Below are 26,099 nucleotides of genomic sequence, written 5' to 3'. Positions count from 1 at the left end.
GAGTAATGCAGGTATGGAAGATGTCATAGTTCTGTTTGATAACAACTGATTTGTGTCTGACTAACCAACGAGATAAAATTGCCTCAGAGCAAAGAAGGAGCTAAACCTGTCTTATGCAACAGTACACTTTCATGGTATTTAAATACACTCTAATCTACAATGTGCAGGCAGACCTGGCAGACACTAACTAAATTGAAGTGGTTTTTAAATCTTCCAGGTCAACACTATACAAACTCATGAAAGTCTACTTAAAATAGGTGTTAATGCACAGTAAAATTATCATGAAAATTAAAAAAAATATGTGAGGGTTAATTTCAAATTTCAGACTCTTCTCTCCATTCTTCCCATTTCTTAAGCATTTTCCAAGATGACCATTTTGGACTTTCTGAGCAACTGACTTTTCTTAGAATTAGGTTGCAGAAGTCAAGGTCATGATTTCTGAGAGCTACTCTCGTTATCACTTGAGTTAACACAAGCCTTTGGCATGCTGCATCTGACCTCATTCAAATTTCCGCTGTTTCAGTAGCATCCTAAAACCTGTGTCTAGCACACATGTGAAACCTAATATTACTCTATTTGTAGGACAGATTCGAAAGTTTAATTCTCAAATACCTAAGCATATTGGATCCTTTCAGAACTCTGATTTAGTTTACTTATAACTTCTTTCTTAGGTAGTCATGTTATCCCCAAAACATAAAACTTTAACATCAGAATAAAATACTGAGGTATATATCATAGTGGTTAGGGGGGAAAAAAAGTCTAATTACACAGATGAGGAGACTAAGGCACAGCAAGATGAAGTGGTTTCTCCCAAGTTATCATCATCATTATTATTATTTGCAACAATGTCTCTAATAAGTTGAGTAATTTTGATGCACCCAATAAAATCTTCAATTTAGTACAATAATAACCAAGTTGAAAGAAGCAGCCACAACATTACCCAATATTTCTTTTCCCTGATTTTCATTTATAGATGAACTTAGAATGTGAAAAGGCATTTTCCCATTGTCAGTTTTTTTTTTAAATGTCAGAATCTTTCATGCCATTTTTCTCTCTCTTTATTCTTACCAGAGCTTTAATGACCACCTGAGTCTACAAGCATCTCTCAAATTAACCTTGAGTTTCTTGGCTGTCATCATCTAACAGAAAAGTTTATCAAGAGCTTTTGGAGAAAGATCACACTTCAGTTATTTCTCTGGAAACTTTACTTCTAAGTAAAGTTGTGAGCTTGTGCAGGGCCCGTAAAACATGTATTCCACATTTATTTCTGTTCCTTGCCACAGAAAGCAAATCTTAATATTTTCAGTTGGGAATTTTGACCCCCCTCCTCGCTTATTTTTAGTTTCCAATCATAGCCAAACTCTGCAGATGATAATGTATCTATCACTGTGCAAATATAACTATAATAGAATTCTAGTGAGCAATTATATTATGTGTGTTCTTATCATTTTCAAAGAAAAATAGTTCACTTCAGAATTTTTTTTTAAGCTTTTCAACAATCCACTGTATTTGAGCAGTTCTTTCTTTTTGCTTTTGAAGTCAGATACATCTCTTCTAAATTATTATTTTTGTTCCTCATTTAGTCTAAAACTCTGACTAGGAAATTTGCAATATTAATTTCTCATATAAGCAATCAGTCTGCTTTCCTCCATTTAATTTTGCATCCCCCAATTTCCAATACATCTTTCTGCTTTCCTTCAATTAGGTTTATAGTTACTGAGATGACTAAAATCCACTCCACCAACTGACAAAACAATTATTCACCCTCTCCACTCTGTTTAAAATGCATTAAATTTCTATCCACAATTGGAATTATAATGCATTTTCTAGCTTCTTATAGAAAACATCAAGCCATTTCTGATGACTTCCTTTTCAAGTGCAACTGCTTCAGCCCCAGTTAGCTGGACAGATTTCTCAATCATGCATTCCCTCTTCTGATGAAGGGGTTATGACTTGGCTTCTGGGTTGTTGACTCATACAACTTTCATTGAAGCATGTTGGCTCTGAATTACTTCTCTTTCTCATTTTTCCTTATCTTAAAATTTTTCTTTCATGAAACATCTACCCCCTCATGTCTTTGGAAAAGCATGACCAAGGATGTTTTCTCAATTATACCATAATCTTTAAGTCAAGAATGTTTATTGAGTATATCGCAGTTAGCTTTGTGGGAGACAATCAGAAACTTTCCCCTGAAATAGCGTACCATCAAGCTGGGAGGTCAGATTTCAAAACATAACATATTTGCTTATGTCTTCAGTATTTAGTGATCACCTTTTAAAGGTTCATTTTATTGGGAGCCATTTGGTTTATCAATTTGTATAAGGTCTGAATCCTGCCTCTGAGTGAGCTTGTGATCTAACAGTGAGGTGGTTACTTGCATGGGTCTTGGAGGAATACTGCTTAGGACTTGGTTTTGGGATGACCTTGTGCAAGTAAGTCACATTCTCTGTCCCTCTGTTTCCTCCTTGCCTCATTTATAAAGCAGAGATATGAAAGTACTTACCGCATGAGATACTTGTGAGGTTTAAATGAGACAGGAGGGATAGAATTAGAGCTGACAAGCATGAATATGGCTGGCACTGAGATATTTTACACGTACTATTTAATCTTCATAATAAACAAGTGGAGTGATCATTATTCTCTGATTTTTCCCCCTTAAGAAAATGGCTCAGGAAAGCTAGGTGATTTGCCTGAGGCTTCATCCTATTAATATACTGAACAAAGTTTTGAACTAATTCAGTCTGATTCTAAAGCCTGTTTCAGGGCAGCAGCAGGGAGAGTGTTGGATAAAGGTGAAAAAAAATAAGTATTGTTTTAAACTCATTCATTTATTTGTTCAACAAGTTGACACAGAGGAGGTATTGAAGCTTTGGAAATGGACTTGCTCATTGAGAAAGGTAATGAGGGGAGACAGAAGGAGACTCATTCATTTATTTCTTCAAAAAATATGTGCTGAACAGTGGCATTCCACGTGTGCACTAGCTGCTGGGCAGCAAATGAGAAAACCTATTTTGTGCCTCAGAAACCTGCAGAGAGGTTCCTTTGCTGCCATGGAATGCAGGACAGGTGCTCAAGAGAAAGAGTATGAGCCATTCACATGGAGGAACTATTGAAAATTTGAGTGTGGACATAGCCATCTGGGAAGGTAACGAGGAGAGACGGGAAGAGAATGGAACCACCAGAACCTTGAGAATCACCCATGTGAGGAAGGAAGGGTGGGGAGAGAAGACAGGGAAGAGAAGAGGTCAGAGGGGAAGGGATGTATCCCAGAGTCTAGGACAGTAAGTTAACAGCGGGTTAGGAAGGCTACAGGAGAGGACAGCTCCCAAGGGCCTTATAGAGGAGGAAGTAGGTCCTTAAAAGCAGATTCTCGGGCTGCTGCAGCGTGTCAGAGACACTGAGGCCACTGACACACACCAGTCGAAGGTTTAAGGGATGTGGGATGGGTAGAGGATTATTCTCATCTAGGCAGCTAGGACAGAGACCAAGATCAAGCCTAGGACGGAGCCATGGCCCTCCCCCAGGCTGGTCCCTCCATATGATTTGGCTTATTAAGAACCAGGTCCTAGAAGAAATTTCCATAGACCTTGTAAAGACCTGAGGAGAAATCCAGCAGGACTCCTTCCAGACAGTCTAGGGGAATCCCGTCTGCATTGACCGGTGTCGGGCGGGGCCCCTGAAGGCTTCCACGCAGGATGGGCAGATGGGGCCTTCCTCCTAGGGAGAACCAGCGAAGTTCACCATCTGTTCCGCCAGATACAAAGCTTTTTCTTTGTAATTTTGACCTGGCCAAGCCATTTCTTCTAGTGGTCGCCATGGAATTGTTGTGAACTACACAGCATTCCAGTCCAGGCACAAAGGGAGAATGGAGAGAGCCCAGGATCTGGAGTTAGACAGATCTGCACTCCAGTCTTGAGTCTAGCACTCTCGATACATTGTACAACCTCTTTAAATGTGAGATTTTTGTGTAATGAGTGAGGATAGCAAAGGGTTATTCTGACAATTTGAAACAGTATGTATCAACATAGAAGCACATGAAGGGAATGCTTCAAAAAATATGGCAGTACATTATGAGTAACAGTAACAATTAGTATAAAAGACATGGCCTGAGAAAGGACAGGATCTGAGAAAAGGTAATGGAGTCAGCTCTGTAAGAGCAATTGTCCTAAGAACTCAGATTGCAAGAGGTTAAGGAAAAAGTGAATAGTGAGAGAGAGAGAGAGAAGCAATGATTTTTTTTTTTTTTAAAGAAAGTTGGCAATGAGCAGAAGGAGACTATTTGGACTATTGATGGAAGAAGTCTAATGCTGAAGGGAAGTTTCTAACTCCTGATCATAACTGTGAAATCAAAACAAATGTGAAAATCAGTTCTAATCTAGCTGGGAATAAATATGCTTTTGAAAAGTTAGTTTTCCTACGGGAAACCACTACCAGAGTTTTAGGGAGCCATTAGGAGAGAGAAATTGAAAATGCCAGGAAGATAATAGCTTCTATAACATGTTGTTTATTCTTATTTTATAGCCTTTATTTATTTTTGCATTGTGTTAGCACTTGGGCCTCATTTCTTCATGCCACTGTAGGCTGGAGGGGAACTTTTAAGGAACACAGTTATTAACAGCAATGGAAATTAAGATCGTGTTGAGCTCTAAGCCCTCCCTTGAAAAAATAGCTGGGATGCCTATCCCCTCAAGTGCTCCTTCTTTACAGCAGAATTCCAAGCGATGTGCATTCAATGAGGCAGCTTTTCCAGTCCTCCTGAGACCACCGTGGGTGCTGTTCTTTGATCTGTTAGCATTAACTTACATCTGTCTGCCAGGGAGAACTGTTCCTCCTCATAGTTTCAAATGCTGACCCTGGCACCCTTGCTAAGGTACTTTCCTCATTTGGAACAGGGGTGGGTGGGTATCTTTTCTTCCTCTGGACCATCAATCACAATCAAAGAATTTGAAACATGTCCCACTCTCTGGGGGGAAAAAAAATCCAGAGAACAATTGAGTAACCTCCAAAGCATCTCTTATATTTCAAAAAGGATTTAATTGGAGATCAAATTCTTTTCCACTTTCAAAACTAAGAACGTATTTTCTATTAAATCAGATCATACTCTAAGAATATGTTCCTCTTTCTTGGTGGAGTGTCTTATACTTAGCACCCTAGGGTATTAACCATCATTTCCAAAGCCCTGTTTTATTTTATTCCAGATGGCCACTGGGACTTCATAAAATAGACACCTATTGCTTCATCTCCTCCAGCATACCAGAATTTCCAACCTGGATGTACAAATTGGGCCCCAGTTGGCGTTATATCATTGTTTTCGTTGGTTCCTTCTGAGCAGGAGTATTTCCTTATTCATTCTAGAACCCCTCCTAGTGCTTGGAGAGGGGCTTGGACATAGGCACAAAATAGAGGCCGGCTGAATTAGTGAACAAATGAAATGGATATGAAGCATCACAGAAGTGTCAGCCCTAAGCAGAATGAGAGTCTTCCCTAATACTGAGATAGGATGGAAGGATGAAAGGAGATGAGGACCCTATGGTGAAATATGGAAAGACAGGGAAATGAGACAGCCCCAAGTTTAGCAGCATCTTTCAGAATTCAGGTGGCACTAGACTGAATGGAATCAAAGACCAAAACATAAACATAAAGTCATAAGTGGCACACAGCCTGTTTATCCTGTTTCTGTGGGTCTCTAGGAAGAGACATTTCTCAGCCCCTTTTCTCCAGCCTCAGCTCTGTCTTAGAAGGCTTTACTCCTTGGCTTCCTGGTTCATTTTTAGCCCAGTACACGTTACCGTGTCTAACAAAGTTATAAGGAGGCCTTTCTCCATGTTTGATGACCTGGAGCCAGTGGCTCCCCTGTGGCCCTCCCACACTGATGCCCACAGAGGTGTTGAAGGTTGCCAGATAGTTCTTAGGTATATTTTGATTTTTTTAGGACAAATACATTTATAGGCACGAAGAAAGTTTCAGTTTACGTAGATAGGACCGTATGTCCTGATTGACCTCGATATCAAATATGAAATACAAAACTAAGGAATTTTAAACATACTTTGGTAAGTGCAAATATACTTTTTCAGTTTGGAACCATCTTTAGCTGTGACCCAAAGCAATTTATATTAATGTCTCACATTGCTATTTTGAAAGAATATGTCACTATTAGTGTTTTGTTTTCATAAATTTTACCTTTAAAAAATACCTCTACGTGGGTTTCATGGGCTGGGATGCCAACGGTGTCATTATCATACAACTTCACGTGTATGATAATAATTATTTTTCATTAATGTTTCTAATAGGTCTCATCCAATAGCATGTTTTCAACAGCATGAATGTATTGGATATAAAAATTCTCACTGCCCCTTAAAACATTTCTTTCTAAAACATGGCCCAAACGTATAGATGTTACTGCAGAAGTCAAGGGAATTTTGGTTGCTTTCCCCTTTGCAAACAACAAATAAAATTACATTGTGCAATTAATACACAAACTCTATTCCGTTAGAACTACCAATCACAGGGATCAGATCTACTCCAAAAATATGATGTTGCATTTGGGTCTATTTAACTCATAAAATATTTTCCTTTCTAAATCTTTTTTTTTTTTTATGAGTCATCGTTTTAAATTGATGATACTAAAGATGAACATTAAATGTCTTACTATTATTTTTCATTTTTCATTTTTTTTCACTTTAATGGTTTTTAGTGAGAGTTGTATAAAAGATTATTTTATTCCTGCATCTTCTCAATTGTTTATTTCTTCTGTTTGCCCTTTTCTTTTCCTACTTGGCAAAATTTGGCTTTACGTGCAGGGATCTTTTTGCAGCCTTTGTCCAGTTTTAGTCTAGTGATGACCACCTTGCTGGGGTGAGTGCCCACGTGGACAGTTGTGCCAGCAGACTTCTCGCTGCATTCGCTTGGTGTAGATGACATACTTCTTCCTGTGAACCCGGACTGCTTTGCCAGTTGGCTGCCCTTTGTAGTGCCCTTGCACAACCTGAGCTTCATCCTTTTGGATGGGCATAGATTGAATATTGTGCTTCAGCTGCATCTCTTTGGAAAGGGAGGAAGACGTAATGTTCCTGCAAATGTGGGAAGGTGCACTGACATGCCTGTCACAGGTCTTGCTTCCGTCAGAAGTCACAAAAGAATTGAACTTCATCTTGGCTGCTGGTGCTTCAGCGATCTGTGTTTTTTATACCGTACAGTTTGCATTATTTAAAAAAATAGAGGAGATATGGGAGGAATGTACATACTTGTAAAGTCGGTCTCCTTCATCATACTCGTCTCACCTGGGGCTAGGTGACAACGGCACTGTGGGTTCACGTCCAACCCACTCGTTAGTGTGCAAGTACTGAGTGCAGCTGGGCTGACAAGATTGACGAAAACATTCTCTAAATATCTTTTGTGTATTCACATGAAATGGGTTCCCTTAGTTATTCCGCACAGAAGTTACTCACCTAATCATGCTTAAATTTATAGGATTCACAAGAAATAACATTTGATCAAAAACCAATTGCTCTGTTCAGATAAATGGCAAAACAAATCTGAGCTTAGGTAATTTCAGTTTGAGATGACCGAGGGCAGGGCGTGGAGGTGGAGGGGAGGAAAGGGGTGTGCTCGCTTGGTGCAGGCCAGGGGCTTTGTAGGACTGGCAGCTCTTAACGCTGCATAGATTTTGGTCTGTTTGGTAGGATGCCTTCCTAAGCCGGGTGCCCCAGGAACCTGTTCTGCTTCCCCGTCTTCATGACAGGCTTCCTGACGCTGGTGCTTCGATGGCAGTTTTGTCCTCTGCACTTGGATGATGGTTTTCTTCCTCTGGATTTTTTTCTCTGAATTCCTCTGTGATCACACACACATGACACACAGGTGTTTCTCACGTGAGCATCTTTCCCACTGATCTAGGTTCCTGTTTGGGGTTTTTTTTTTTTTTTTTTTTTAAAGCATTAAAGCAGTCAGGCTTGCCACAACAGATTACACAGTCTTTGGAGGTAAACGGTCTATGCGCTGAAACCTCTAGCCTTTTCTACCTTGGTTGAGGAGAGCCTGGAGGAGTCCCAGAAGTCTTCTTGCTCTTCACTCCCTAAACTGAGTAGCAGCTCTCTTTCCAAAGTCACTTCTCCCGACGCTGTTGCTGCCCCAAGCCCGGAAAACCTCCCTGCGCCGCTGCTGTTAGAACACCTGTTGCTCCCCACAGAGGCTCTCTGGGCTCACGGACTTGCCACTGAAGTGCACGAAGGAGCATGACCCACTCCCCTCTTTCCTCTGGGGTGTGCAGACTGCAGCAGGTGTCAGTTTACCTGCTGGCTTGACAGTGTTCACATTATGAAGCTTGTTTGTATGTTTCTAGTGTCATTTGCCCTTGTCCTTGAGAAACTCTGGAAACTGACTTCCAGAGTCTCAAATCTGGCTTTCATACTTAGTGGCTGTGTAACTTGAACGAGTTTCTTTCTTTCGTCTGTAAAATGGAGGTAATAGGAGTAATCATTGTAGCTTGCAGGCAGGGCTTTATGGTAAGGATTCCATGAGATGCTGCATTCAAAGAGTTTAGCACAGCAGTTGGCCCCTAATAAGTGGTCAGTAAGCTGTCGGTGTTACTCTCATCCCCTTCGTTATTATGTGTTCTTGGACCTTCACTGACAGGGGCAGGGTTGGAGAGGATTTGGGGCCGGCTTAACCAAGGTGGAAATTTGGATCCAGCACATTAACTGAGAGCCACGCAAAGGGTTTTAGAAACCTCAGACATGTAGTAATTCTGTGCGAATGGATCTTAATAGCCAAGGGAAGGAAGCCAAGCCTGAAGCTTTGCTGAAGGGCACCTACCTGACTCGTGTTTAACAGACAGACTGGGGCACGTTTCCAGGCTCAGCTTGGGGGCATCTGCAGAGGGATGAGAAACATGCTCTCTCCCCCTAGCGGACACCCTCCTGCCCAGCACAGCACGGAGGCCTGGCTGATGTCAGCCCCCTCAGGAAGAGCCCTGGGATGCAGGAAAGAATCGTAACAGCAGGGAAGGGAACTGGAATAAGATTCCGTGAAACATCAAGGAGCAGGGAGATCATAGGCATCGTGATAATTAAAATTAGATAACCCAGAACCTCCCTGGACCTACATTCCTTACGTCACTATCATCTTCGTCCTACTTTCTCCTTTCTGCAGATCATAATCTGTCCCTCCTTAAAGATCCGACTCAAATGGATGTATATGGTAGAGCTTCCCTCGGCTGTGCTATTTATAAGAAACAGAGAGCGCCTCAGACTCTTTATACTAAGTAGCCCTTCCTACCTTATGTATCTGGTTTTTCCCTTTATCCACTCGTCAAACATCTGTTATGCGGTGACGTTAGACAAGAAATCAAGCCCACAGCTGGGGATCCAACATCGAACAACTCCAGTCTCTGGCCTCAGAGAGTTGGCTGTCCTCCATGTCTTACCTGCCCACCAGATTGTTGGATAAACCCCTGAAATGCTGTGGACACTTTCTTCGCTTCTTTTCAGCACAGTGGTCACTAGCATTTGTACATGTTTTCTTAGCCATTGTGTCAAAAGCATTCATGAAAACCAGAGGCCTCTGTAGAAGAGACCATGTTTGGTACAGAGCACTCTCGATTCAGGACAGGGAGTTAGCACATTCAGGGTGCAGGGGGCGGATGCCAGTCGTCCAGGAGACTGTGTATAGTGTCCCTGTTCTCGTGGGCATGAGGAATGTGAGAGTTTTCAGATCAAGGGAAGAGCTACGTGCACTAACAGAATAGTCTGGATTGTTTCATAGATACGACAGCATCCCAGAAAGTATTTCACAGGCGGTGTTTTAAAGACCCAGGGCCTCATGGAGCTACATGGAACAGTACACACACTGTACAAGTGCATTTCACAACCAAAGCAGTGCAGAGTTCCATTTTCTTAAAATAGTAAGTGCAATCTTGATAAAATTTCTGAGAACTTATCTAATGGTTCTGACTTAAAACTGCATCTGAATAACTGATTTTAAAAAGTAACTAAAAATGCCTTTGTTAACATTCGACATTTACAAGGGGCTTAAAGTTGGTCATGTATTAAAATTTATTTTATTACGCTCAACACGTAAGCAACAATGAACCTTACACAGTCATTGGCACATAAGGAGTGCTCTGTAAATACATCTATTCGTTGGTGTATCCATTCATTCACTATTCGTGAAGGATCTGCTATGTGCCAGGGGCTGTGGCGGAGACAGTGAGGAAAGCAGACTGGTTTCTGACTTCCCATGGGGTTGACGATCTAATGGGTCAGAGAGACACCTGCCTAGAGAACCAGCAGCAGTTAGACCCCTGTCTGTTTTCAGAACAGATAGGATCCCTTTCTGATTAATCTGAGAAAATTAAGAGCCAGAGCAAATAGGTAAGTGAATGCCGAAAAGCCAGCAAGTACCTGAGAACAGACTAGAACGGAGATACTGTGTCTGAATGGTGGCATGTTTTTACCTTCCACCCGGGGAGAAACAGGTGGAGGGGAGCAAGGCAGACGGCACATAATCCAGGGTTTCTGTCCCGCGTCTCCAACCCTCTCACCTCCTTATGCAGATTATACACCGTCTACACACTTCCCATTAAAACATACGGTTCCATGAGGTGCAGATCCTTTGAGTCCTTTCTGTGAAAGACCCAGGATCACACTTATTATTTGAGTTTCACAGTGCTGTTTTTTAATTATTCAACATTGACCAGTAGGCTGTTTTTTCTCAGTGCTGCATGGTGAGACATGAGAGCATGTGAAAGAGTGGCTCCCTCACTTAATAGGGTTTGCCTTTTGGTTTTCAAAAAAATGTGTATTGAATTCTGGATGCCATTTTCGAAGTTGTAACCTTCCTAGATAGAGCCTGATCTAGAGTTACCAGAGCCAGATTCATGCGCTGGGTGTGTGACGTGGGCAAACGGTTTACTACGATATGCCCCAGCTTCCAGGTTTGTTTGTAGGGATTTTACCTACTGGTAAAATGCCTAGTCTTTATTGAGTGCCAAGAGCATAATAGGCACTCAAAAAAAAAAAAAAAAAGAGGCAACTCTTACTAGAATAATCATTATAATACTTTACTTCATTTACATGTATTTATATAATACCAATACCATCTTATCACGGTTGGCAATGTTGACTTTGAAAAGGACATTCATGTATTGTCACAATTGATTCTCACAAGACCCTCCGAAACCTCAGTTGTTTGTATATTACTTTCATAATTGTGCCATATTTATACATTACCTATATTATTATTTACTTAATATTTTACATTTGAATTTACTTTTGCAACCATCTCATCCTAAAGTAATATTACCCATAAAATTACAACTTTACTATCCTAGTTATACTTTTTCCTTCCAAGTACACATCCAAATAAATGTAACTTGGAAATTAAATACAGTTTTGAACCACTTAGCATCATCCAGCACATCACCAGGTGTACGAGTCCCAATTATCAAAGTTAGAAGGCAGCTTTGTGGAATAGGAAAAACAAGGGTTGTTATGTGATTTCAGCAGTGAGACAATTGACTCTCAGAGAAGTTAAGAAAGTTTTTGTAGTGAAACACAACCTATCATAGACAGACATGGAGAGATTGTGTCTCACCTGAGGTCAGGGAGCTGGTTGAAGACAAAGTTGGCACTGGAACCCAGGTTGCCTACCTCACTGATATAAATTCTTTCTAGCACACTCTCTCTTTCTGGAAGTTCTCGCTCCTAATGCAGAACAGAACATGTTGGTACCACATGCAAGTATAATGATGGTATTTATAAATCTTTGATTTATCTGGCATAAGCCAAGAACCCAAGGTATATTTTCATAAAGCTAATTACCATAACAGGTGATTCATATGAAAATAAATGAATATACTATTAACAACATTTTATTACTATCTACCTATACCTCTAAATTCCCGAATTGTTTTCAGTAACTGTTGGGACATTAGCTTCTATATGTCCCAAGCTCTTCTGATTAGGGCAATGGTAGCAAATCAGATATATAAACTCTCACTTTAACTGGAGTGGGAAGGAATTTGAGGTTAAAGCAAAATGACTTTTAGTATGGGCATGCCCTGGGGCTGCTAAGTAACATTTCTTAGGTATCTCCTTTGTAAGAACTCTTTTGGTTAAGCCATTACTGACTCTTTGTATTGAATAAGGCTTTGACCAATATATTTATTCATTCACTCATTCATTCAAAAAAAAACTGAATATGTTCATATTTTGTACCAGACACTGTTCTAGACTGGAATACAGTAGTGAACAAAAGGGATTCTTTTTTTAATCTTTTATGGAGTTTATACTGACTCTACTGGAAGGACTCTGACACTAAATGAATTTTAAAAGTATATCATTTATCTGTGGATAGTATGTGTTTTTGAGAAAAGTCAGTGTCTCTGGGCCAGGACAAGAAGTTGCGTAGTGCTTAGAAATTGTCATTGCCTACCAGAGTGCCAGATGAATGCTACCAACTATAACTGAGTGACCTCTCCTAGGAGACTGGCGCTTGCCCAGGTTACAGTTTTATGCCTCTCCAAAACACAGGAGTCATGGTCATCACTAAAGCTAGCAGCAGGAATAAATCACCTGAATGAGTCCAATGATTCTCTTGACTGATGCCCCATCGACAACCAACACACACAGTGACTGAGAAGGGAAATCATTGACTAGGTCAGTAGAAATGTCTGTGTGCTTGATACTTTAAATAATTTTTATTATTTTGTTGAAAAAAGAATGCTTGCCCCTTTTATAAAGAGCACTGACTTCACCAGATACTGAGTAAAGGACTTTACATTTATCTTTGAAAGTGTTGTCTTTACTAAACTCCTCCAGGGCAGGGTTTGCTTTGTTTTGTTTTAATTGTGGTTAAACACACACATACACACACACTCACACACACAACATAGAATTTACCATCTTAACCATAATGTAAGTGTACAGTTCAAGAGTGTTAAGCATATTCTTATTGTTGTACAATAGATCTCCAGAACTTTTTCATCTTGCAAAACTGATCTGTATCCATTAAACAACTCTGCATTTCCCTCTCCCCAGCACCTGTTAACCACCATTCTACTTTCTTTATCTTTAGACCACTTTAGATACCTCCATATAAGTAGAATCATACAGTAATTTTTTGGGTGGGGGACTGGCTTGTTTCACTTAGGGACAGGTTTTTCAACTTTTTTTTGTTTTGTTTAAATCCCAGTTTTACACATGAAGAGTTTGATGTTTAGAAAATATAACTTGCTTATAGTCATTCGGTTACTAAGTGGCACTGAGGACTTGAATCCAAGTCTGATGCTAGAATCTGTGTGCTTAACTACTTACTAGTCCACTGTTTCTCAAACCAGAACACTCAGAATCTGTAGAAAGAGAGTAAGGCACATAGATCTATTCTTTGAATTTTCTATTTCCTTTAAAAGTTTGCACACACTATTCAAGTTTGAGGAATACAGTGCCAAACTGAAGTGACTTGAGTCTGTGGCTTTATGCCAGACTCAGGAACATCCCAGACTTCCTCACTTATTACTTCTGTTTGACACATTGACCTTTCCATTTGTAACGTGGGGCTGAAATTTAAGAACTCTCTTTGACATTTATGTAGGTATACTGTGATTGAAGGGTTTGACCCAACACATCAGACTATGGTGACAGTATTAACTCTGACCATCTACTTACCAAGCTGAGATGACCCATTTATTTAGGTTTTTCATCCTTAGGTCAAAGAAAACTCTTCCCTTAACAGAGGAAACTTGTTCTTCCTTGTTCCAGCACCAGCGCATTTCCAATTCATTTGATGTCAAAATAAGAATAGTTCATCATATTTATCTTCTCTGCCAAGAGCTGTCCATTTGGTCCTTACTTTTTTCAGAAAAGAGCTAAGATGATTTAAATATTGTTAAACATAAAAGATAAATGTTGGATGGTTGGTAGGAAATAAATAGAACATTCACAGTGACCACATTCTCCAAACCAGCGAAACCAGGACAGACGGGCTGACGAGTACAAGTGTATTTATGGGGTACGTGGAAGAGACTATTTGATCAAGACTGACCTAGAAATATAGGAACATATGGCCACCCAAAAAACTTGGTATTTTCCATTTTTAGCACATTGAATGTAAAGGATAATTGTTGGCTTGCCTTGAACAAAAAAGTAAAAGAACTTTCTTAGGGTAACAGATCTTTGAAGCCATTAACTATGGGGATTGATGAGAAAGTTATCTGTGCCAACTCCGACTCATAACTTCTTACTCTCTTTCAAGAGTATTCTGTTGCCCAAACTTGAAATCAGATATTTTCAAGGTTATGTTAAGGCACTGCACTGGGTAGACTTTTTCCTGGCATATCCTTGAAGAGAAAAAGGAGTATTAGAACCTCATCAGTTCTATGGGTTTCATTCAACAAACATTTACCGCACTCCAGCCAAAGGTCCAGCTCATCATTAGTTACTTGGGGTCAAGGTGAGGAGTAGGAATTAGAGATATAACACACAAAATACAGTGGGAGAGATAATCTTTTTAATATAATATTTTGAGTATCGTTATCTGACATTTTTACATGTATCAGAAGAGTGATGACTAACTAAGCCTTGACAACTGGAGGATCATGAGGGCTGGGTCGTCTGTTCTGGATCTTTAACTTTAAATACGATTTTACCTTGCAGAGAAGGAATTTCTAGATTCTGTGAACCTTAAGCATAATACCCTCAGTACAATACTTGGTGAATAGAAAGTGCTCAATAAATTTTGGCTGTTTACTCTGCCCTTGGACATTCGGTGAGAACCACTATATGTCAGGTGCTGAGATACAAGGGTTAACGTGACCTAGTCTCCAACCTCAATAAACACGCATTCTTGTGGAAACAGGCAGGTAAAGAAATCATGGCAATGCTACATTGTAAGTCCTTTGATGGGGTGAACCTTTGGGGCTATGGAGGACCCAGGGTAGGGTGGCAGGGAAGGCTTCTCAGCCTTGATGTACTGGTGAGTGTTGAAATGTGAGGAGGTTAACCAGGTTAATAAGTTGGGGAAACAGAGAGTAAAAAACACTGAATGAATAAATACCAAGGCCGGAGAGAAAGAGAAGAAAGAGATGGAGGAAGGGAGATAATGTATACAGAGTCATGGCTTCCTTGGGGATGGAAAATGTTTATTGTGATTGGACCCTAGGGTTTTTGAAAGTGAGTAACAGGCAATGAAGTTAGGAAAATACATGGGATCAGTTATAGTGGCCATTGCGAGAGCTGATAGGCAACTTAAACCCATGTGCTTCGAGCTGGAAAACTGGAAGCTACTGGAGGTGTTTCTGGGGAAGTACGTATACAAGTATGTTAGACATAAACACAACCCTAAAGATAATAAGGTATTTTTATTTTTTCTTTTCTTGGTACATCCCAAGTATGGTTAAGAACTGAGGAGCTAGTTAGACTGTGCTTGTGTGTTAGCTTTACTGGTGGTTTTTCCTTCCCCTTCTGTTTCCTCTTTGCTATCTTTGTTTTATCCTATTTTGTCTTTTCTTCCATCTGCTAAGTAATTATTTTTATGGCCTATTTTTAGGGTCAGAATTTTATTAGCCATATATAAAATCAGTAGTTAAAGCCAACTCTGAAGTTTATTTTGAGAAATCCTTTAGCCCTGCAGTTAAGAAAACCTTTTGAAGATCAGACAAAATTCCTGGATATTAACAATATTGAGTTCTTGTGAACAGGTGGCTTCATACTCTCAAACGGAATCTTAACTAATTTATGGCTTTTTTTTTAAATCAGAAAAACCATAATCTCTCTATAATGGTGTATCAGAGTGTAATTTTACTATGTCTGTATCATTTTCTCCCCCTAGATGTCATTGCCCACCATCGCCTCGCCCAAGTTTCAAAGTGTACCTACTTTGTAGTCCCTGATTCAGTCTTCGCTCTGCCTCTAAATAACTATGTTCTTGGATAAATCAGTACTCTGTCCGAGCTCTTAAATATAACCTAGTCTGGCTCCACCGTGCCTCACTAGATTTTGTGTTGCCGAAGACAAGCAGCTTTTCCTCATAACCATGGCATCCTCTCTCGTGATCCCTCTAAAATCACTTACTTCACTTTAAACTGTTTTCTCATATTGATTCCTTTTGCACCTAAAAGATTGTCACAGAAAACTCCTGTTTAAGAGCTCAGCACACATTTGTCTGCTGAAGACAGTAATCCAATTAACTCCCTTCGTTTTCTTTCACCAGGCTACAAATCTCTCTTTTCTATCACCTGCATCTCCTATTGGCAGGTGAAATATAGCCAATTTCAATGTATTTAGTTTTTAATTATTTGAAGAGAGGTGAATAAACCATTTATAAAAGTGGGAGTGGTAATGTGAATATTCATGATTATTTGGATTTGTCATTAGTAGGCCTTTGGCACGCATAGGTAAAAGATGCTGCCACATTAAACTGAAAAGCGTAGGCCAAGGAGGAATATTTCTTTCTTTTTTAAAAAATATTTTTCTTTTTTTTTTTTAATAAAATTTTTTTAGCTCCTCATTTATTCTGGCCTGGTGTGGTGGTCTATTCACTTGATTTAACCGATAGAATACAGTGGAAGGGACGCTGTGCCTTTCCAAGTCTAAACTTTAAAGAGGTCTGACAGCTTTCATTTTTACACCTTGGGAACCTGAGCCATTACATTAGACGTTTGATCTGAAAGAGACCGTGTGGTGAGGTCTATAGGGAAAGACCCTGAGTCTACGTGGAGAGAAGCCATGTGTCCCAACTGTCTCCTAAGGTGCCATTCAGCCCAGCACATGCTTCACCTCAGGATTTTGAATCTGGAATGAGCAATGCAGAGGGGCAGGGGAGTTAGGACTTGTTCTGAGACCAGCATCTTGTTTCCAGTGGCAGCCACTGAGACAAGGGCGAGAGAGAGGACTCAGTATGCAGTACATACAGCAATAACATCCTTTGCAGAATCTTCTTTTAATGCAATTTCTGGTCCCTTAACATCTTTCATTTTCCACTTAAAATTTTTTTTAAGATTTTTTTCACCCATTTCTTCTATACCCACCTCCTACCACTGACAGCCACCAATCTGGTCTCTGTATCTGTGAACTTGGTTTCATTTCTTGAGGTTCTTTGTTTGTTTAGATTCTACACACAAGAGAGGTCATATGGTATTTGTCTTTATCTATCTGACTTATTTCATTTAGCATAATACCCTCCAGGGTCATCCCCATATTCTTACAAATGGCAAAATTTCATTCTTTTTATGGCTGAATAATATTCCATTGCATATATATATATATATATATAATTTCTTTATCCATTCATCCTTTGATGGACACAAGAAATTGTTTCTATATCTTGCATCTTGTAAATAGTGCTGCAATGACTTAGTGATTTCATTTTCTTCAGATAAATACCCAGAAGTGGAATTGCTAGATCATATGGTAGTTTCTTTTCTTTTCCTTCTTCCTCCCTCCCTCCCTTCCTTCCTTTCTTTCTTTCGAAACCTCCATACTGTTTTTCATAGTGGCTGTACCAAAGCGCAGTCCCAACAGCATTGTACCAGGGTTCCCTTTTCTCTACCTTCTCACCAACCCTTGTCATTTCTTGTGTCTTGATAACAGCCATCTGATGTGTATTTGGGCTTAATAGTGTTCTAGACAGTGTAGGACCTAGGAATGTAGCTCAAGGCACAAGCCCTTCTGCTCAGGAGCATAATCATGGGAGTGAGATGAGCCATGGAGGAGGAGCACAGTACCACTAAGCCAGGCTCTCACCCAGATGAGAGAGAAGCCCCGGGTTGCAGATACCCAGAATGTGTTGCCCCCTGCCCTAGGTGGCCTCTTACTTGGTGTGTCTTTTCATCCTTCCTTCCAGACTGCCTTCACTTGTCGTGTTTCATGGTCTTCTTAGTGCTTGCTCTCTTCCAGCATCTATTGGAGAAATCGGTGTGTTAGAACTTTCTTGTAAACTGTTCCTCTCATTTTTATCTCTAGAGGAAATAATAATATCTTTTCTTATGTCAATCAAGTAATCACAAAAAGAATTATATTTTCGGACCGTAATTAACACCACTGTGCTAAATTAATATACAATCATTCTTAATGCTCTTTTTCTTTCCTAAACATATCAAAACCAGAATTCCTCTGTCTTTGTCTATGGGTGTGGGGATGGGCCTTTATAGGAAGAATAGATGCTGCCAATAAACAACAGAGCTAAAATGAAAAATTAGATCAGAACTATGATTTGGGGAATTTTCATCTCTGAATTATTAATTTGTAGGTCTGTTTTGCAGCTCCTTTTTATTTCAAAATGTGGATGTGAGTTTTCTGGTTATATGAAGTTTAGGCATGATTTAATTCTATAAGTAGTTACTGAATATTTATTATATGCAATTAGCTAGTCTAAAATCGTCAGGGGATATAAAGAAGAGAAAAACCTGTTTGCAGACCTCTTGGGAAAAGAGCATCACAAGAGGGGAAATAAAGCAAATAACTTGGAGCAGAAAATATCCTTTCTACAGTGAAGCATTTGTCTTAAAAACCCACCAGCAGAAATTATAACATCTTGTGGTGACTTTAGTTATCTCATGTCCCTACACTGCCATTTTCCTGTGTAGATCTCAGGCAACGGTGGGCCTGGCTGACATTAGTACTGTGTCTTCAGTAGTGGGATAGTTTATGCTAAGCCAGTCGTATCTTCCTACTAGTCCCTCCTGCGTAGTTCATGCACGTTTGTGGACAAGCTGGCTGACAGTAGTGCAGCCTGGGTGAACCTTGCCGTATTCATCGTACGTGGAGCTCCCTGCTCACTTCCTGTACCTTCACACTCCGAATTAGGTCAGGGCTCTTTTTGACTGTGGTCTCTTTAGGAATCCAGCGCAGGCTTTCCCTATGTGGCCGGGCTACCCTGGCAGCGTAAAGTATGAAATGAAATCAATCCCATCCAGACTTCCTAGTCCCTGAAGACAGGAGCTGAGAATCAATTTTCCTCTCCGCTCTATAAATTGAGTGGCAGCTGGCCTGAACTAGAAGCTGTTAGAAAACTAGGCATCTCATTTCACTCTACCCGGAGTTTGGTGAGTAGGGTTCATGTTTTTAAGATTGGGATCATTTGACTTCAGTTATAATATTAATTTCCCACGATCTCTGTAGTCGAGGGGCATGTCAGAATGAGAAACGCAGCTTAAGGGAAAAGGAATCTGAGAATGTCACATGTACCTGAGGTAAAGAAGTGATGATTTCATGGTATCTAATCCAAGGCTAAGCCCAGATGCCCTCAGTGTTGAGAGCTGGTCTGGGGAGGTGAGTAGTGGGAGGCCCTCTTAAAATTGTCATCAGCACCTGTCTAGTGACCGCAAAACAAAATAATAATAGTATAATTCCTTGATCTGAACAGTCTACATCTTCTCATATGTATCTCAAGTGTAAATAAAACTGTTTTGCATACGTTGCTCTTTTTGTATACTGTAACGTACAGTACAGTACAGTGGTACATCACGAACCTACACGTTTGATAAAACGTGTGTACACACATAAGCACAGCTACACACGTATGAATGAATACAAAAGGGGAGAGAGAGCTCTGGATTAAATAGGTGAACTGTATCAGTGTCTATATCTTGGTTATGATATTGCACTAAAAATTTTTAAGATGCTGTTAGTAGTAGTAGTGACAATAGGAAAGTGAGCAATAGGTATGTGGTATGTCTCTATACTTTCTTACCACTATATGTAAAGCTACAATTATCTCAAAGCAAAGTAAGCTACAGGCTTGTTATGCAAATACAGCTTCAAAACAGGTCTCCTAAGCACCCCTTTCAAACATTGTGGACCCTAAGTGTTCCTATGGAGACATGCTGGAACTGACCTTGTCCTGAGCCCTCGACACTATTCTCCTGCTGTAAACAAATATTCTTTTAAATGATTTATGAGAAATAGAGCGCTCTAAGAATGAAAAGCCTGAGAAAAATCTAAGGCATTGAATTCAGTATTGGAATTGGAGATATTCAGGACCACTGTGTTCCGCTCAACATTCATGAACTTGTCATGGGATAGGTAGCATTTTGGCATTCAATGATTTCATAAAATTTAAAAAAATAATTTCTTCTTTGCTCAACTTAGATGTCAATCTTCCTGACTTTTAATCTACATTCAAATATGATTTAGGGAACACAGACCAGACTTCATAATCCCCACTAATGCACAAAAGCCCAAATAGAGAGGTAACTAGATCACATTATTGCAAACTGTACCTAAGCGTATTGGTTAATAACTTTTAACAATCTCTTCCATCTCCTAAAATCTTGGGCTACCCAATGAAGTGTAACTATTTTGTATTCCTGTGAGTTAAATTTAGCTTTTTTTTTTTTTTTTTTTTTTTTTTCAGAAAGACGTACTATTGGATATCCATTGTGTATATATATATATACACTAGTCAGGTGCTATTACCATTCTGTCTACACTGTGGCAGTTTTCCTGATATTTGTTCCAAATCTTCAATTGTAACAGTAGATATAATTGGTATTTTATATAATATTCAGCTTAGCCAAAGGTTATAAAACTACTTACTGATGTTCTTCAGCTAAACATTTCATTAAAGTAAAGCTGAAATTCCCTGCATCATGTGGTATTAGGAGCTAAAATACAGAATGCTCTTGGGCACTAATGTTAAGGCAAAAATCAATCTTAAAAGTCCACTTAGGTACTTTTAAATTTTTAGATAAATTTTTAAGTAGTATATGTGCAGCTCACAATTATCTACTCTAGTGGTGAGACCTAGTGTATATTCACAGATATTAACAACATTTTATTTTGCATCTCAAATCATTCACTTGTGCTAGTAACAGAGAAAAAAGAACAAGCTGGAATTCCATATCTTATTTCTCCACACCATCCTCTGAGTTGTTTATCAGCTGGCATTAGTTATTCATTGATTTCTGTATGTGAAGCTTCACACTGAGAGTGATTTGGAAGTGAGTAAGTGCTGAGATTAGGAAATGTAACAGTGGTTCAGAATACTCACAACCAATGTGTAGTAGTTTATCACTTGCTGGGGCGGCAGTATAGACACAAGTTCTGGGTGAGAATTTGGCTACTGAGCACAAGAAACATATTAGGAAAATGGCAGAAAGGATTAGCAAGAGTGTAATGAATTCTGTCATGGAGGCACAGTGTTTACAAGTTACAGCTCCAAAGAAGGGCTACTTAACCACAGAGGAGACAGGGGGGCAGGGTAAGGAGGGAGGAGGCCTCAGAGAGGAACATGAGGAAACAAAAAGGGAATCTGAAAAGTCTCCTTTCAGGAAGTGGAGTGGCAATGCTTTCAAAAGAGAGCTACTGTCATTTTATTACGTGACCAAGCTGGATGCAAACACATTTAGTGTGTGCAGTGCAAGACCTGCACGCATTCACGTTGACTATTTACAGGACATGTGGAGGCATTGTGAAAGTGCGCGCGCGCGTGTGTGTGTGTGTGTGTGTGTGTGTGTGTGTGTCTGGCAATTAGTGAAAGTGAGGCTATTGAATTTAAATTTACAAGTAAAAATTTTTTTCCTTCAGATAGCTTAAGATCAAAACGATTTTGGAAACCTATGATGCACAATATAATGAGAGGAATAAAAGTAAAAACTTGATTCAACAGGAAGGCAACCAGGAGTGTACTGGTTTTAGTTTGAAACGCAGATACAAAAAAGTGCTGTTAGGTTTTTTTGAGTGTGTTTTTGGTTTTTGTTCTTTTGGATTGGACCCCAGAATATATGATGCTGTCAAAAATAGACAATAAAGTCTGTGACTGAGAACAAAATATACTAGAAATTTTCTCACTGAAGTAAATAATATGATTATACAATATACAAAATGTGATTATAAAGTAATAACACTAATTCTGTAGTCTACATATACATTTTTCTTGTCTATTTATAGTCACCCTCACAGTTTAAACTCTATGTAGGTGAATATCTTTAGAAAATAGTTTTCTGAAAATAATGTATATGAAAAATGCACTGATAAGTCCTATTAATAATTAAATTATTTTCTCTTTCTTTTCCATTTGTTCTCTCCTTTTCTCCCTCCCTCCCCACCTCTCTCTGTTTCTCTCATTTTCTCCCTCTGTTTTTCATATGTTTTAAAAAGATTATTTTCCTGTGTTGGCTTTAAGTAGTCTATAGGTTAGACCATTTCTGTAAAAATAACTACTATTATTTATTATTTTTAGATGCAATTTAATTTCTAGTTATAAGAAAGGGCAATTACACTTGAAGGAAGTAATGCTTTGCTTCTACAGAAAAATTTGCTGATGAAATAATTCTACTATGAAAGGGAAACATGACTATTAATGCATTGAATAAATATTTATTGAACACTTTCCACAGAACAACCACTGTACACAGAGGAAAAATGGTAAGCAAAATAGTTGTGGTCTCTGCTCTCATGGAATGTGTTTTTAGCAACATATTCTGGATAATTCAAAAAATGATAAAGTCTAATAAATATCTATTGCTAGAATTTGTAAATTGCTAGTTTTCTAAAAGTCATTTCACTCTTTCATCTAATAGAATTAGACAGTGAAAAGAGAGGTCAGAATTTTGTGGTACACACAACCATAGCCAGGTGGAACCTTTAGTCACTCCACATCACACTTAAGTGAGGCTCAATTACTGAGTATTCCTATTAAACACAATGCATGGTCAGAATGCTTTTTATGATAGAGGAGAGCACAGAATTGCAGGGATCAACCAAAACAGAATCCCAAAATGTATCTTCCAAACCACCAATGATGTTGTAGGCATCATTGAATATAAAACTTTAGAAATTAAGTCTTTAATATGTGCCTCTGGAAATCTGTTCTACTTCACGTGGCAATACATCATATAAGCTCAAGTGTCTTGGTGATGTATTGCTCTAATACATCTAACGGAGCGCACTCTGAGAGCATATTAGCGCAATGCATCATTGCTAGGGGACACTGTGGGGCTCACTGAGCAGTTCATGGCCCAGAGGGTACAGAGCATCACTTCAACCCTAAAGCCAAGGCATGGGGAGTCTCCTAATTCAGTGGCTGCCCTCCCAGCAATCAAGGCAAGGCTGCTGCACAATTGGCCAGCTGTGAAAGGATCTTAGGATCCTCTTGGCTGTGAGCAAATGTTACATAAAAGACTGGAGAACTCTAGTCTCCTCGGTGGAGACCCTGATAGCACAGTAGGAGCACTGTGTTTCCTTCCCATTTGGAAACCACCCTTCTTGCTTGATTTTGCAGAGTGCTCCTGGGAGAAGTTAATATTTGGATTTCTCTTCTGAGTAGATACTAGGAGACCTTAGAGAGCTGGAGCAAGATGATGTTACAGTTTGATACTTCCTTTATGTATGCATCTAACCTCTTCTGTTTGAAGTTAATTTGATTTTGCCTGCATAGAAAAGGAACCTTGGGAGATGATTTTTTTTTTATTAGAGATATGCTGAACCATTCAGTTTCTAAACTTGCAAACTGGAGGAAATTGCAGAGTCTTTGACGACTGAGGCTTTTGGTGCATATCCAGATTTCACTTCTGATCATTTTCTTGACAAAAGCCAGTATCTCAAGCCGTTCTGAGAGACATCCTCTTACAGTCATTTGCCAATTAAAGTGAACTTGTGAGACGTCCACCAGTTTACTCTATTTCTGTTGGTTAGATGGCATTCTGGACTGCTTCCCTTTATTGACATTCCGTGGGCACAGGGTTTCTCAGCTCTTCCTTGGTGTTCATTTATTGACAGAGTAAAGAAGAGAATTAAAGGTGGACTGTTCTTCAGGGTGAACACAAATCTTCTAACGGTAGATGAAGGCCTCATAAAACCCAGTGCTATGTACACATGCTGGGAGAAACTACTGGAGGCACTTATGCATACGCAGCAACACAAAATAAATTTCAACAAGACATATGTTTGTTACATGATAATGTGATGCCGTTATCTATACATATAATTCTTCAGAATAGCTTATAGCAAAAGTCACTGAGTTTATAGTGGAATCATTTGTTGTTGTAAAGTCCTTGATGTCAGTTGCTCCTTCATTAAAGATGCGGTGCCCCAAATATAATCTTTGTTACAGGGCCAGTCATATTGTATTTTATGTAAGTCTGGTGTTGCTAGGTTTGCTAGAGCAGTGGGTGTTATCTTCTTGCCTCCAGGAAATACTGGAAGGGTTTACTCAGGGAGTTAATCCTGAGCTTTATCTGTGGTTTAATGACCAGCCGTCTTTTACATGCCTAGTTACAGAGAGGTGCAGTTGAGAAAAACTACCCTGCCATTTCTTTCCCATGATTTCAAAAGTAGCTTTTACATCCATCCATGTGCACTTACTCTGTTTTCTTGTAGTTTACAAATTGTCCTGGTCCAGGGCGCAGTGTAGTGTACCGAGGTTAGGAACTCAGAGGAAGGGTGGTGAAGCCACGCTCCCAGGGTTCCAGTCTTCCTTCCAGTCACTGACTGTAACTGTGGCTTGGTTGGGCCAAACCACTTAAGTTTTCTGACTGTCAGTTTCTTTTATCTGTGAAATGGGGACGGCTCTACTACTTACCACATGGGCTACCAGAAAAAAATGAAGTGAAAATATCTCTGCAGAGTTCTTTATGCAATGCCTGTGGTGCACAGAAAAGATCCAATACACGGTAGCTATTCTTATGCAAGTGAGTCGAGGTAACCTAAATTTTCTATCACATTTTTGAAACTACTCAGTTTTACATCTTTTTGTGGCTCCATCACCAATGTACAGTTATTTCATTCCTAATCTTTATTTGCTGGTAATAGATACAAAAATATAATAGTGTTTAATTGTTAGCCTCTAAATGTAAGCATACCTCCCAGACGTTTCTGTTTCTCACAGTCAAGTTCAAAAAGCATTACCACCGTACAGCTGTGGGTGAAACATTTCCTATCCAGGTCCGTCTTCTGGACCTAGGCAGAGACCCATAGGTTTGACTTTAGATTTGTAACTTTATTTTTGTTTCTTGCCTGTTTCTACCTCCTCACATTCTAATAAGCTCTGTATGATCCTAACTCCCATCAGGCTGGGAGTTCTTCAAGTCCAGAGACTGAATCCTTTTATTGTTATGTCTTCAGCAGCTGGTGCAGCCCCAGGCACAGAGTCCGCATATTGAAATTGTCTCCCTAATCATCCTCATACCTGATTTGAATTTTAGATATGAATGTAATGATATATTTTTATCCACAAGAAAAGTACTTTTGCACACTCTCTGATTCTGTATCAATTGAGAATTGCTAGAAATACTCATGGTACTGAGAATGAAATAAGACAGCTGTAACCTCTGTTAATCAGATGAGAAAACTGAAAAGGTACATACCTACAGTCATACAATGAATGCCAGAGCTGAAACCAAAACTGAAATTTCTCAGTACTCTAAAACTTATTCCAGCACCCAATAGGTTCTGAGAAAATGAATAATTCTGAAGATTAATATTGGATAGGGAAAAAGAAAGTTAGCTTTTTTTTTTTTTTTTTCCCACAGAGCCCTTTGTTCCTCAGAGGTTGTCAGGGTTAATTCATTTGTTAGAACTATTTGTTGGGATTTAATAATTGAATGAGCTCTTACTAGCTATGTGACTTTGGGAAAGTTACTTAAACTCTCTGAGATTTAATTGCTATATCTGAAGATGATGCAAATACCCATCATGGAGAATTGATATAATAATTATAATAATGGCTCCAGTGCCTACTGGCTGGCAGACATCAATAGTGGCTGGTAATGTTACCATTAACTGTGAGATGACCAGTGATCCCATCAAAAGAGATGAGCTAAATAAGTCTGTTTTTATGAAAGAACACATTAAAAGCTGTGTTTGAAAAAGCAGAAAAAGCCAGACCAGACAAGAAAAACCCTTACATTTGAAAATGAAAATAGTACACAGTTATTATATTCTTTCTGCCCAGAGAAAGAATTTCTGGCAACAGAATTTATCACAGCATCCTATTTATCACCTGTCTGGTACTGATCACACATTTTAAGGATCAGAAAGCTTTCACTATACCAAAAGCCTTGTTATTGTATTAAGATGGGGGATAGGAAGGATATAAAAGTTTATGCATTGTGAAGAAGATATGCAGAAAACAGCGTAAATTATTTATTTTTCTGGAACTAATCTTGT

At 39.3% G+C, this 26,099-nt stretch overlaps 1 protein-coding gene and 1 pseudogene across 29 annotated transcripts in view; one reads left to right on the top strand and one right to left on the bottom strand.

The window, feature by feature from the left end:
- The window catches only part of NRXN1 (neurexin 1), a 1,021,444-nt gene that overhangs the window by 393,598 nt on the left and 601,747 nt on the right, over positions 1-26,099 (top strand). The gene's annotated exons all lie outside the window — the stretch shown is intronic.
- Positions 6,718-7,295, bottom strand: LOC102518131 (annotated as a pseudogene).

Source organism: Camelus ferus, chromosome 15, assembly GCF_009834535.1.
Source record: "Camelus ferus isolate YT-003-E chromosome 15, BCGSAC_Cfer_1.0, whole genome shotgun sequence".
Classification (NCBI taxonomy): Eukaryota; Metazoa; Chordata; class Mammalia; order Artiodactyla; family Camelidae; genus Camelus; species Camelus ferus.
The sequence above is the reverse complement of the archived record's forward strand: the minus strand, read 5'-3'. Positions and strand labels throughout refer to the sequence as shown.